The sequence below is a fragment of the Pezoporus occidentalis genome, unplaced genomic scaffold (genome assembly GCF_034315485.1).
Source record: "Pezoporus occidentalis ecotype Australia unplaced genomic scaffold, CSIRO_AGI_Poc_V1 ctg77, whole genome shotgun sequence".
Taxonomy (NCBI): domain Eukaryota; kingdom Metazoa; phylum Chordata; class Aves; order Psittaciformes; family Psittacidae; genus Pezoporus; species Pezoporus occidentalis.
Window position 1 is genome coordinate 3,385,411 of NW_026916126.1, and position 13,336 is coordinate 3,398,746.

The window sequence follows — 13,336 nt, forward strand, 5'->3', positions numbered from 1 at the left end:
ATCCCATCTTTAGGTGCACTGTAGCAAACCTCATGTAGTTGTGAACATGCCTGGTCTGCTTTTCATGGTTGTTTTGGCAGAGTTTATAGCTATTTAAAACATTCTGAAGGTGTTACTTGCTGTGCACTGGGGTGTTCTGTACTCTGTCCATGTTTCCCTTTCCCCTCCCTGTGCTCCAGCCACACCACCTATGCTGTGGAGGTGGAATGGTGGGTGGGTGGAGCGCTGTTTGGGCTTGCTTGTTTCCCTATGCTGCTGTAACTTCCTGTATTTAAGGTTTATCATGGGACACACTCATGCTCTGAGGACTGAAAGATTGTTATCAAATGCACCTCTAATATGAAAAGTTATTCCTTCTGAAAGGATGAATGAGTGATGGTGTGTGACTTCTTCTCAGTAGAAGGCTGTACCTCATACATAGTACTGCAGTGGGAACTTGCACACCTTCCCTGGCTTTGAATAAATAGCTTTTGGTGAGGGGGTGTTTATCCACACATACAGAAATGAAACATGTTGGGGAAATGGAAGTTACAATTTATATTTGATCAGAGTTCCCAGGATTAAAACACTAATATCTTCCCAGTGGTTTGGAGGAAAACAGCAAAAATCTGGATGTCTGGCCAAAAAGAGTGGATACGAGCGAGAATGTTTGATAAACTGGAATGCTCAGGAAACTAAGCTTTATTCTTGATTTCAGAATAACCTTTCTAAATAGTTCTGTCTAAACTGAAGTTGTGGCTTTGTGAAATGGGAAGGTTTGCATGGCTCAGGGACTGATGTTAAATGTGGTATGTTTCATTTCAAGTTTCAGAAGGAAACACACTCTTGATATGCAAGTGAGGATTCAGCAATGATCAAATGATGCTATAGTCTTCTGGTTATTTAGTATTTTCATGTTATGTTTCATCTGGCTGAATTATCAGGCAGTCAAAATCCATTCCTGTTGTATTTCCAGCTGTTGGAGGAATTTCATCTCTGCCATCTGCTTGAATCCCTTTTGTGAAGGTCAGTCTAGGGGCTAGAAGGATATCTGTAGGCAGATCCCAGAAGGATGTTGTATCGCTGCTCCCTGTGGGGTCTGTGTTACACAGTTTTGCGTGGCAACTGTGTATAATTTTAGTAGTGGGCTCTCATCCTATTATTTTAAAACATGCTTTTACCTCTGCAACAAGACTTTTGTATTAGATTAAGCACTTAGGCTTTCAAGAGAACACTGCTGCTGGCAGGGCAGTGCCTTTGTGTTCTTTTTGTTGGGAATTTTTCTGATTTGGGGAGCAATTTCTGACCTTCAAATCCTTAGCAAACGTTCTCAGCCCCACCTATCCCTGTCTTGCAGATTATGAATCCTCCTGAGTTTCTGAGCACTCCACATTTGACACTGTCTGGTGGAAGCTCAGACAGCACAGGCTAAGCAGCATATGGTGTATCCCACCCTTTGCCTGCCTCTGCGCTTACTGGCGAGACTTCACTCACTGTGGCTAGTGGTGTGTGGTGGTCTTATGCTGTTTGCAACTTCTGAAGAGAAACCAAAAGGCCACCGTTCCTTTTTGTAATGGCTTTCTGGCAGCTCCCCTAAAAGTTCCTTATTCTCAATTCCTTTTTTGCTTTTCTGAGAGTTTCCACTATTCTTCATCTGCCAGTTCTAGCAATGTTTTTTTCTCTTTTCATAAATAAATTCTTGAATAGAGAGTTGCTCTCAAGAGATTGCAGTTACCTAAACAAGGCATAGATGTGTGGGGTTGTTTTTTTTGTTTTTTAGAAAGCTTAACATAGTGGCTCACAAGTGACAGTGCAGAAAGGAACAGGTGGTCCTTCAGCTGACTCAATATTGTGTAGTTTTTTTTTTTTTCTGACTTTGAAGGCAGCTCCTGTCTGGCTATCTGCTTCTAGTGCTCTCTGGATGATGTTTTGTTTTATTGTTGCTTTACTTCACATTACCTTTGTCTTCAGAACTTAAATGTTAACATTGAAATAAAGACTTTAACTTTTCATTCTTCCCTCTAGGTTTTGTTTTCCTCTGGCATGTGCTCAATCTGACCCTTATATTAAGGATATTACCTGATTTCTGGATCACTCTATTCAACAACAAAACAGCTAAGCTGGTGCTTGGATTCACTGATGTGAGGAATCCTGGAGACATTGAGTTAACTGATGTCAGTAAAAATGCTTGTTGGATTAATATAGTGTTGATAAATACTAAATTCTGAAGTGAACAGTCTGAAGGTAGTTGTGAAAATGAAACCTGTTTTTTAAGAGAGAGAATCCTATTTGGGTTACTAGTACCACTTTGGAGTAGAGAGCTCAACTTTTTATGAAAGTGACTCTAGGTGTGTGCCTAGTTATTGCCATAAACTCTAACAGGCTTAGTTATCCCTCTTTCTGCCTTTGAGTGTGTGTTAGGTCCTTGCTTGGCCATAAGCTGAGGAGAAACTTTTGTAGGCCCTTTTGGGGTAGGAAAGAAGATGGGTGAAATAAAGTTATCTCACTGTCCTTCCTCTGGCCCTTTCAAGTGCCTGAATGGAAGCCACAACTTGTTTAATCAGTATGTCAAGTGATAGGAATCCCTTTATACAACTCCATATAAACCAGATACTTGCAAGAGGAACCAAAATAGATTGAAATACATTAGAAGGTCTTGCATATAATGGGTGTGGCTGGCAGGTATTTCTGCTTGCCCTTCTGTGGCCCTTGTGGCCTTTCTCTCCCACTGTAATCGGTTTGCTTTAAAGGGCTTTGTGCTGTCTGGATTAGTCATTTGCTATGTGAAATGAATCCTTCTCATTGAAGGACTGGATAATCTAATGCTGTTAACTGTTACTTGCAGAAGCATCCCTCCACTGAAATGACTCCACCTGGAATTTTATTTTGTTTTTTGCATCTCCATCATTCAGAGGGCTAAGCTCCTCAATTTGCATCTGCACTGGAAATCTCATGAGTATTTGAACTCTTCCCTTGCTACTAAGCTGCAGAGGGACAAGAGCTCCCTGGTACATGCACAGCTGCAAATATACAGGGCTGGTTCAGGCTTCTTGGAAAAGCAGGCTAAGGAGAATATTGCCTGCTATAAATCATGGAAAGGACGGAGCAGGGCTAGTGGTGAGCAAAGGGAGAGGTGACATGGGGCACATCCTCCTGCTATGGAGCCATGGACACTGCAGGAACAGCAGCTGCCTTGTGCTTCCTAGCTCCAGCCAGCCCCCAGCCATCTGGTTCAGGAGGCAGCACAGCAATTTAAGCAAGAGTGTGTTTTGCCTGTTCTGTGCTGCAAATGCTGAAGTAGGTCTGACCTCTGCTCTTTACCTAGCACCAAGGTTATCTCAGCAGTCTTTGATTTCTTCCCCTGCTAACTGCTGATAAGGCTCAAAAAGCTCATGAACGTGATTTGTTTGATCTCCATCCCATCTGTACACTGTTTTGGCAGAGTGCAGCCAAAGGGCCTTAAAACTCGGGGAGGATATAACTCAAGAATAACTGAGTTACTTAACACCAAGTTCGTAGAGTATTGAGCTATTTATATTGTAAAGCTTCAGTGCAGAAAGAGATCTTGTTTAAACTGACAGGCTGTCAGCATTTAATATAATAACTGCATAAATGTTTGCAGTGATGGCTTTGTATGTGTCTTGCTCAATATATTATCTATTCTACAAATGTGGGGTGTTTTTTTTTGTTTTTTTTTCTCTTTAGTCAGCAGTTATTTTTCTCACCGAGCCAGAGTTATAAAACCCCCTCAGCAAATGTCATCAGTCCAAAGAAGGAAAGGGGAAAACTCCTTCCCTTTGAACTTTCAAATTTATATAGTGGATAAAGCCTGGTAACAAGAGAGGGAGAAAGGGAAATTCTGGGGTCTTTCCTAGGAAGCAGAAGGGAAACTATTTCAGGCTCAAGAGATTACTTTGAGCTGATGAGATAATATATAAAATGTCTTTATTACCTTTGTCCAATGCCTTGTCTAGGAAGAAGTCTAATATACTAATGCCAGAGAATTTCCATTCTCCAAAATTACTTTCCAGTTCAGTACTGAGAGAGCAGGGAAAATCCTAGCCTGCAGGTGCTCTATTTTTGCTGGAAAGAGTTGCCAGCAACAGGTTCAAGGACTTTCTGGATCGTGAGTCCTCTCTCATTTTAGCTATTTTTCATTTGTGGATTTTAGAAACCACCGTTCTTCAAGACAAGATGATGTTGTTATTGATGCATATGCACAGTTCCACTAACACGCAGTAGTCAATTTGTTTTTTCTTATTAAACCTGTTACTAGACATCTAATCCCTGACTTCTAACCCTACAGTCAGTTGGATCTGTATTTCTTAGTAGGTGAGAAAACCAAGAAAGCTGGATGAAAGGCGAAGTTCAGAAAAGACTTATTATTGTCCTCTAGGAAGGTGTTATGTATTCATTAACAAAGTGGTGAACTTCACAGGTGGGGCTAATCAGTAGTCAATGCTGTTGTAGTTGCTGTATGGGAAATAGAAACACTGGGAATGTGTGTCTGAGAATAAAAGCTCAGGCTGCCAGGGTGAGAGGAGAAAAAGAAAGGGGGTTAACTGAAGCTGTTGTAACTTGTCTTGGCTCTTCCCCAGAGAATGATGTTAACCTGTGACTGAAATTACTGAGCCGCATGCTGGGCGCCTTGCTGAGGATTTGTACACCCAGAAGACAAGCTGTATGGCAGTGTCCTCTCTGAGTAAGAGGAATGACCTGAATTGCATCCTGGTTTGGGTTGTTTTGGTTCTTTTTTTTTTCCCCTACTAGCTGCAAAATGCACTTTGTTTGAACATGATTACAAGTAACTGCTCATCCTAAAGTCTTTACAATCCTGGAACAAATCTTGGGGCTGATTAATAGTATTAATTAATTCATGTTGGAGCTACCAAACTGAAAGGAGCTAGTCTGTGTCTGAGCTGGTTAGTCTAGGAGCATTGTTCTCTTAAAGTAAATGTGAAAGTATCTGGGTTTTATTTATGTGTTGTTGTTTGAGGGTTGTTTGTTTTTTTTTTCTTTAATTGTTGTGAACAAACTGCAGTTTGTGAGAGCTTTTTGAAGTGAGAGGAATTGTTTATAGTGAACTTTCCCCCAGGAGTGTTTCACAGCATATACCCATTGCCACCTGTGTCCTAACAAAGCATTTCTGGTATTCCTGCAAGTTCTAGTGGCACCTTTTCTTATGCAAGAAAAAACAGGTAAATGCAACAAATGTAAGTAACTAAGAAAAGGAAGAGCTATTATCTTCTCCAGGAGCCCATGTATGAAGACAGGCTGAGGAAGTTGGAGCTGTTCAGCCTGGAGAAGAGAAGGCTGCGTGGAGACCTCATAGCAGCCTTCCAGTACCTGAAGGGGGCCTATAGGGATGCTGGGGAGGGACTCTTCATTAGAGACTGTAGTGACAGGACAAGTGGTAATGGGTTAAAGCTTAAACAGGGGAAGTTTAGATTGGATATAAGAAGGAAATTCTTTCCTGTTAGGGTGGTGAGGCACTGGAATGGGTTGCCCAGGGAGGTTGTGAATGCTCCATCCCTGGCAGTGTTCAAGGCCAGGTTGGATGAGGCCTTGGGTGATAGGATTTAGCGTAGGGTGTCCCTGCCCATGGCAGGGGGTTGGAACTAGATTATCTTAAGGTCCTTTCCAACCCTAACAATTCTATGATTCTATGTTGGCCTTTTTTCCATAGTTATCCAGTGAAAAGCACGAAGTACTCATGCAATGCTTTATACTAGTAAAAATATTAAGTCCTAGTAGTTCAAGGACTCTTGAACCTGTAGCAAAAATAAGGCTGACAGTTGCCAAATACTGCAGGCTTAAAACCACCCCTTTCCTCCCAATGGGATTGCTTTCCTACTCCCTGCTTTTTGAAAATACTTGCAAAGCTGAAGCTTACAGTCTTCTAAGCCTAGCTGTTCTAGTATCGGAGCAGAAAGTTTCTAGTTGTAGGAGAATGCTAATGCCCAATTAGCTTCTGTGCATCAGAAATAAATACAAACAGAATCCTAAACAGGGGCTCCTTAAAGTGTCTGTAAGCACTTCATGCTTTTTTTTTTTTGCTAAGCTATAATTGTTCCAAGTGGAGAACAGTCATCCATAGAGTTAGTGGGATGTACATACAATATACAACACACAGTAGTGCTGAGATGCTCGAGTTACTTTTCCCGTATGTTGGAGGACTCTAGAATCTTGGCTTGATAACTGAGGTAGATATATGTATGTCTGAAGAAAGTGTCTTGAACACTCAGTTTGTGTAAGGAAAAAAAGTGGGGATTTGTAAGTACTTCCTGAAGGCCCTATATACTCTGGAATGTTCCTCTAGCTTCTTAAAGCTTTCAGATTTTGTTGTTACTGTTTGGTTGAGACCTAATTCAAACAAATGACTTTATAACCTGAAGTGCCCGTCTCTCAAACATTGCAAGTGTGACCAGGTCTTGTTTCCATATAGTCCCACCAGCAGAAATGCTTTTTGTTATGGGTGCAATTGCATTGCATTTCCTATTTTTTCCTTTTTTTTTTTAACTTCAGTCTGTAGTCATGACCACACAAGGAGGTGATGGCTTCTTTACAAAGTAGCAAGCTCAGGGTTTGGAAGCAAAGAAAGCAACTCGTTTCTTTCAAAGCACTCTGAAAGCTCACTTGTGCCTTCTTCCTATAGATGTATTTCTATTCAGAACTGTGGCACAAGAAAGAGGTGGCATCTTCCCCCTTATCCTTTTTGGACAATGGTACTCTATTCTTATAGCTCTGTGTGTAGACAATTTTCATACATTGCCTGTGCTCACCTTTAGATCTATGTGGGGAAGGTACTGCAAGATGTTTCATTATAGTTAACTGTGCACGTGTCTTGTAGGAAGGTAAGAGGATGCGTGTTCCTTTTTCTGTGGTGGCTCAGAGTCTTGACTTTTCTGACTTCTGGAAACTGTAGGACTTGACGGAATTTGTGTGGAAGGTTTTTAGGTGAGAGCTGTTCATGGCTGAAGTGCTGCTCTTCCAGAACTGAAAGATGGCTCTCAGCTCTTATTTTTTTTTCTTTTTTTTTTCTTTTAATCCAAACCCGTTTCCTCCCATTCCTTCTCTTCCCTGTTTCTCCAGTGGACTTCTTTACAGTAGAAGGAACTCTTCCCCCAAAAGAAAGCAGGGGAATAGGGTAAGATCAAGACAATTTCTTATGCTTGTCGATGGGCTACAAAGGGTGCTGGGGAGAAGAGGGAGGAAATAGGCAGGTGCTTTCCTTGATCACATAAGCCTTTTCTGAGAAAAATGGGTTGTGAACTGTTAATTGCATCTTCATACAATTCAGTGATACAGAAAAAGTAAGCCAGTCTTCAGACTTGGCTAAAATAAAGATGATAACCCAATATGCAAATGGATTATAACTTCCCAGAGCTACACAGAGAATACAAGTCTTAAAAGTTGCTGGTTTTCAGGTGGTCTTTAATTTGCTTTTCTAAGGTGATACAGTTCAGTGATAATAGGTTGCCCAGGGAGGCTGTGAATGCTCCATCCCTGGCAGTGTTCAAGACCAGGTTGGATGATGCCTTGGGTGGTATGGTTTAGTGGGAGGTGTCCCTGCCCATGGCAGGGGGGTTGGAACTTGATGATCTTAAGGTCCTTTCCAACCCTAACTATTCTATGATAATGAAGCTCTAGCAGTGAGTTGTCTCATTTCCTCAAAGTGGGCTAACTTCAGTTGTAGCCACTGGTTACTGTGTTTAACAATTTTTACTTAAAAGTAGGATGTAGCTGAAAGTAAACTAAACTATAATCTGAAAGCAACCAGATGGTGTTGAGCTTACAGAAGCTACCCAGATATCTTGTGTTGTAATAGCATCTGATGGTGCTTGGTAGTGGACAATAGGGTCATTTTGAGGGCTGTTGAGGTATGGCCCTGTGCCCAAACGATGTAGCTTAAAAATGGGTCACTGGATCAACTTTGTACCACTCTGCTACAAAGGCAAATTGCTGGCTAGGTAGGCAGGCTACATCTACACTGGGAAAGCAGTGCATGGGTAGCTGCTGTCATCTCTTTTGTAATCAGGAGGCCACCAAACTTACCCTTTTTCAATGTCAGGGATACTGAACAGAGCTCTTATGCGTCTGTGCTGTTTTAAGTGCATTGGTAAGTAATGACTTGAAAAGAAAGAGGAGCAGCTTGTGCAAAACCACAAGCTTTCACACTGTGAAAGATCAACCTGATCTCTCTGCGGTTTTACACTTTCAATATAGGAAATCCCCTGTGAAAGTTTAGGTAAACTTAGTTTTACAGTGCAGTTTCAACTAGCTTCAAAACTGGAAGTTGAGGGTGTGAAAGGTACATCCCAAATAAGGCTTGCAAAGTCAACATTGCATTGCACTGCCCTACAGTTTTGTTTCTAGGTTTCACCTTTCCCCACTGAGGAGGTAAGCTTTGTGTATGGATGAGGTTAATAGCCTTAAGAATGATAGATGCAGTCAGTCTAAAGCAAAATCATCTGAAATTTGTAGGGATTTAGCCCTCCATGATAGGGCTCTGCAAACAGCAATCTCCTTCAGGCACAGGACGCAGCTGCTTATGGCACTAGTCTGCAAGGAGCACCTGTAGTCTAAGGAAGCAGCAGCCACCAAAGTGGAAGGATTGGCAGCTGCTGTTAAGGAAGAAAGTGGTAGAAGATAGGAACAGCTTCTCTGAAGTCTTACTTTACCCCTTCCCATCTCTTTGTCCTCTGCTTTGCTCTGTAGTGGCAGGGGTGACTGAGCTCTTTCCAAAATGGCAACATTCAGCTTCACTAGGTTTGTTAAGAAGTCTTGACAGCACTCTATTTGATGCACACGTTATGTGATGTCTCCCTACTTCCACCATGTACACTTGTCTCCCTTGAATGCCTGCTTTTCCCCTTCAATTGACTAACACCCTATGAAACACTTTCTGGTGGTATGTTGTATCAGGGTTTTCTCCCTAGGATGATCCTGGCCCAGCAGCTTCTTCTGCAAGGGCTGAACAGGCTGCAGCTCCACTAGTTGTGGTCTAGTAGGAGCTGGTCTCTACAGTGCTATAAAAAATGAACAAGCTTTTCTGTACAGTAGCAGGTGCCAATGGCACATCTGTTTTGACCCCCTTCAAGCTCCTGGAGTTGTGCACAAGCAATGAGGCTTTGCATCACTTGGGTAATAACTGTTCTTTGGAAATCCAGGAATATGTGGGTTGGAGCATTAGTGATTAGGTCTGTGTACATACGTAACAGCATGTGCTGTGCCTTGGAGTATAAAGCGCACAGAGAGGCACTATTTTGTCCCAGCAATATCAAAAAGCAAGGTGTGTGTGAATGGAAATATCTGATAATATCACCTCAGATCCTTGGGTATCTTCTCCAAGAGTACTAGAGAGCCAATATAATTTGGGAGCCACCCATAACTGAGTAGATGATTACAACTATGTAGTTGCAGGGCCAGTTTCCTCAAATATTTCTCTGCTCACATATCCTAGAAGCATGACATAAACTTTGGGCATCCTAGTTGTGATAATTCCTACAAAATGTTTACTCTCAAGCTCTTCTGATGGTCTCTGCTTTATTGATCTTTTTGGGTGTATATTTACCCAAATAAGAGGCAGAGGCGAGATCTTAGCTTTCTGCCACGTCATACACATTGGGAACTGTAAACACCAGTGAATAGACCTAGTTTCTGTAGGTAAGAAAGACGTATAAAATAGCAACTGAAGGATTTGTGTTTTTGTATACGTGAGATCATTGTTTATCTTTGGATTTATCTAACTAAAAGCTGCTGTTACACTTCTTTAAGAAAAGACTATTTTCCTTTACTCAGTTATTGTGGAACATCCATTTAAAATCATAGACCAAATACTTTAAAGTACTATTTATCTGCATGCAGAAGACAGAGGCAGGACTGTATCTGTTCAGGTTCTCTGGCACCTTCTAGTATGCTGTGGATACTTTAGAATTGAAGGTTGAATTGAAGGGTTATCTGGTCTCGTGCTTCTCAAAGTACTTATGAGAGTTTTTTAACAAAGTCAAACCCTCCTTAAGCACAATATTATCCAAAATGCAGCTGTTACTGCTAGAGTAAATGATTGAATTTCTGCTTTGCCATTAGATTCTAGGGGTGTAGACACTCCTAGGGAGATATCTAACAAATCTGTAGCCAGGAAGATTTTTATCATGGTAATATACCCCTTTGTTTTGTCTTGACAGAGATAGAAACTGAATAAGTCTCCCTACTACTGCTGCTGGGAAGATATGTACTGCCTGTGTTGCCCCTGTTTCCCACAGCTGGGTTGCCTGAATCCACATTCTCTTTTGCATTAACCTTTCATGAAAGGAGGTGGTCAAAGCCTGATTTCTGAGTCCTTCTGATAATGTATGACAAGACTTGGGGCCTTGGAATCGCTAAGCTTGGTGTCAAAGTTGTACAAAAACCTTGATTTGGAAAGACAGTCTTCCTTCTCCCATTTGTATTTGCTTACTAGTAAAAAGAGCTGATGCATTCAATGAGAACTTCAATTGACTGGTCCTTGATAATGAGAATGTGGAGATTACCTATCTGCTTACCCAAGCTGCATCTTGTAATTTTAATTGGAGAAGTGGGGAGAAGCGTTTAAGAGGACTTGCTGTGTAACCTACTACATACCCAGGTCTTACAGGAAAAGGAATGTGATGTCCTGGGATAGGAAAGTGCAAAGTGCTAATGGATTAGATATGGCATTGTACTTTGTTTACTGGCAGCTGCCAAACATCTTGAGGACTCGTTATAATGCAGACAAACAGAATATTTTATTTGGATCTTTAGAGCATTATGAATTGGCATTAAATATTACTGCTGCCCATTCTATAGACACAAATGTCTGTGAGAATATGCAATGGAACATGCCCCCCCATATATTTGTGGACTGTTAACTTGTAATTACTAGATGTGATTGGTACTGTGCCTTAACTAGTAACTGTTAAAGTAGAAGAGTATGGGTTGAACACAAGGAAGAAGTCACTTGTAGAAAGCACTCAAACTATGTAAACTTTAAATGGCCTAGTTTTGAAGCACATCCTCTGAGTACTCATGGAAATCTTCTCTGGATGTTTACATGCTTACCTTATGCCAGGAGTTCAAAGCCCTTACATCCCTGTCCTACTACCAGATGGGGTTTGAAGAGCCTCATTAGTTACATATCTTACAGTGCCTCACATTTTGAGGACTTCAAAGCTGACCTTGGCACTTCTAGGACTGTTTATTTAGAGGGTTGAAATAGGAGTGCTACATGTTGGTCTTTCACAATCTTTCATTCCAGCTCTAAACAGTCATTTGGGAGATGAGGTGGCAGCTGGAGAAGCCCAGTGAACTCCTTAGAGCAGCTCTGAAGCACAACACAGAGGTTTTAAGAACTGAAGCAACCATATTTTTGAGCAGTTCAGGGAGCCAAAATATCTGAGGATTAGCCTTGCAGCCCCCCATGCTCTGGAGCCACTCAACATGAAATACTTCCCTGGCCTAAATAGGGTAAGTAAAGGGATACTGTTGCTGATCTGCACTTTGCTGGTAGCAGGCTGATGGTGATCTTAGCCATGACTTGTGGTACCTCAGCTGTGCCCTATTTCTTACAGCTGCTCCCCCCCCCAATCTCCTATACCATGGGCTGCAAATGCAAGGAAGGTTGGAGCTGAAGTAACATTTATACACTGCCTGGAGATGACCCTTGACACAAGGAATATTTCTGGTTAGGAAGTTGTTTATGCCTGCCTCAACATGGAAGTAACGGAAAATGGGAACCAAGGCAATAAAACTTGAATCTTAATCAAGGCTATCCTAACTCGGATCCTTCTCTCCCTTCTGAGGTGTGGAACAGATCTCTAGTTGGGTAATGACATACTGCTGTGTCAAGCCAGGAGAGCTACACTGACTTGGATCAGCCTGTGTGTCGCTTGGCGTCTGAAGGAAGATGTTCAACTTGGAGCTGTGAAAGCAGTATTCAGGAGACACCTGTAAATCAACACAGTGGTCTCATACCATGACCACCATGAAACTTGCAGCTGTGGTGAGGTACTCAAAGGGTCAAATTGTGTAGCAGATGATATTTGAGGAGAGGAGTTTCCCATGAGGAAATTCAAAGACCCTCCAGCCAGATCTGACATACAACCCTGCTAGGTCTTAAGTATTTTGCTTTAGGTTTGAGAAAATTAACGTTTCATCCAGACTGAAGTGCAGCCGCATCCTTGGTGCCATAAAAGGAGTCAGAGCTCAGCTAGGTGCTGTTGCTCTCCTTTGCATTAATGGACCCTAACTGCAGGCCCTAAACCTGTTTATGGAGTTAGATTTCCCCAGAGTAAACTTGCTGGGTGGATGACAATGCTCTAGCACAAATGAGCACACTCTGTTCTGCTTCATTCCTCTGTGAGGAGGAGGTAGTAGAATGAGTGTTATGGTGGAGGAACATACGAGTTTTAGTCACAGGTGAAATGCTGGCTATTTCCCTTTTTTCAATTTTTCCTAAATAAAAGCTGCAGCACAACACAGGCACAGCTCTCATCTCTCATTCCCATCCTTTCAACTGTATGTTGTTGCAATTGTTCTTGTCAGGAAACATTCCTTCCTCATCAAACAGAAAAAATCTAGAAAAGAATGTAAGTTTTGCTGTAGGAGACAGTAGAAGCTCTAGTAGCTTCTACTCTATAGATCCTAGCACACGGGGGCTTCAAATTCCTACTGGGTTATGCTTTGCTTTCAGAAATCTCATGGAGAAGTAACTCCAGTGCAGTTGCAGATGTTGGAGCCAGTTTTTAAGCCACCACTGTGCAGTTTGCTGCCAGCTGAGCAATGTGTGGTGGTGCAGGGAATTGGAATAGGCAGCAGTTAGTGTGGTTAGCCTATGTCAAACACCGTGCTGCCTGAGGCACTGCTAACTATCTGTAACTACCAGCTGCAAGGAAACTTAGCTTGCAGCCAGAGTAGTCTGAGCCATTGCTGTGTGTGATTGAGTGAGGAGTGCATGGGAGTGAATTAACCATGGAATGGCCCTTGCTGGGTAGGTGGTAGAGCTGGAAAAGTGGTGACACTCCCTGTCATCCTCTCTTCTTACTTCTTGGGTTTCACAAATCATATAATCAGCAAGGTTGGAAATGATCTTTAAGGTCATCAAGTCCAACCTTTACTAAGGACTGCCAAGTCCATCACTAAGGCCCTCATCTACATGGTTTTTGAACATGTCTAGGGATGGTGATACCACTTCCTTGGGCAGTCTGTTCCAATACCTGATCACCTTTTTGGTGAAGAATTTTTTTTCTAATACCCAAATGCTTCTAGGAATCTTTTATTTTATATTTTATTGTATTTCCCCTCCTTTGGAAGTCCTAAATGTGTACTTCTTGGGGGTAGA

General features: G+C 41.9%; 1 protein-coding gene and 1 long non-coding RNA gene across 2 annotated transcripts in view; one reads left to right on the forward strand and one right to left on the reverse strand.

Moving 5' to 3' along the window:
- LOC134155374 (uncharacterized) overlaps positions 1 to 13,336 on the reverse strand; it is a 422,006-nt gene that overhangs the window by 279,256 nt on the left and 129,414 nt on the right. The gene's annotated exons all lie outside the window — the stretch shown is intronic.
- LOC134155381 (uncharacterized) overlaps positions 1 to 13,336 on the forward strand; it is a 66,257-nt gene that overhangs the window by 6,606 nt on the left and 46,315 nt on the right. The gene's annotated exons all lie outside the window — the stretch shown is intronic.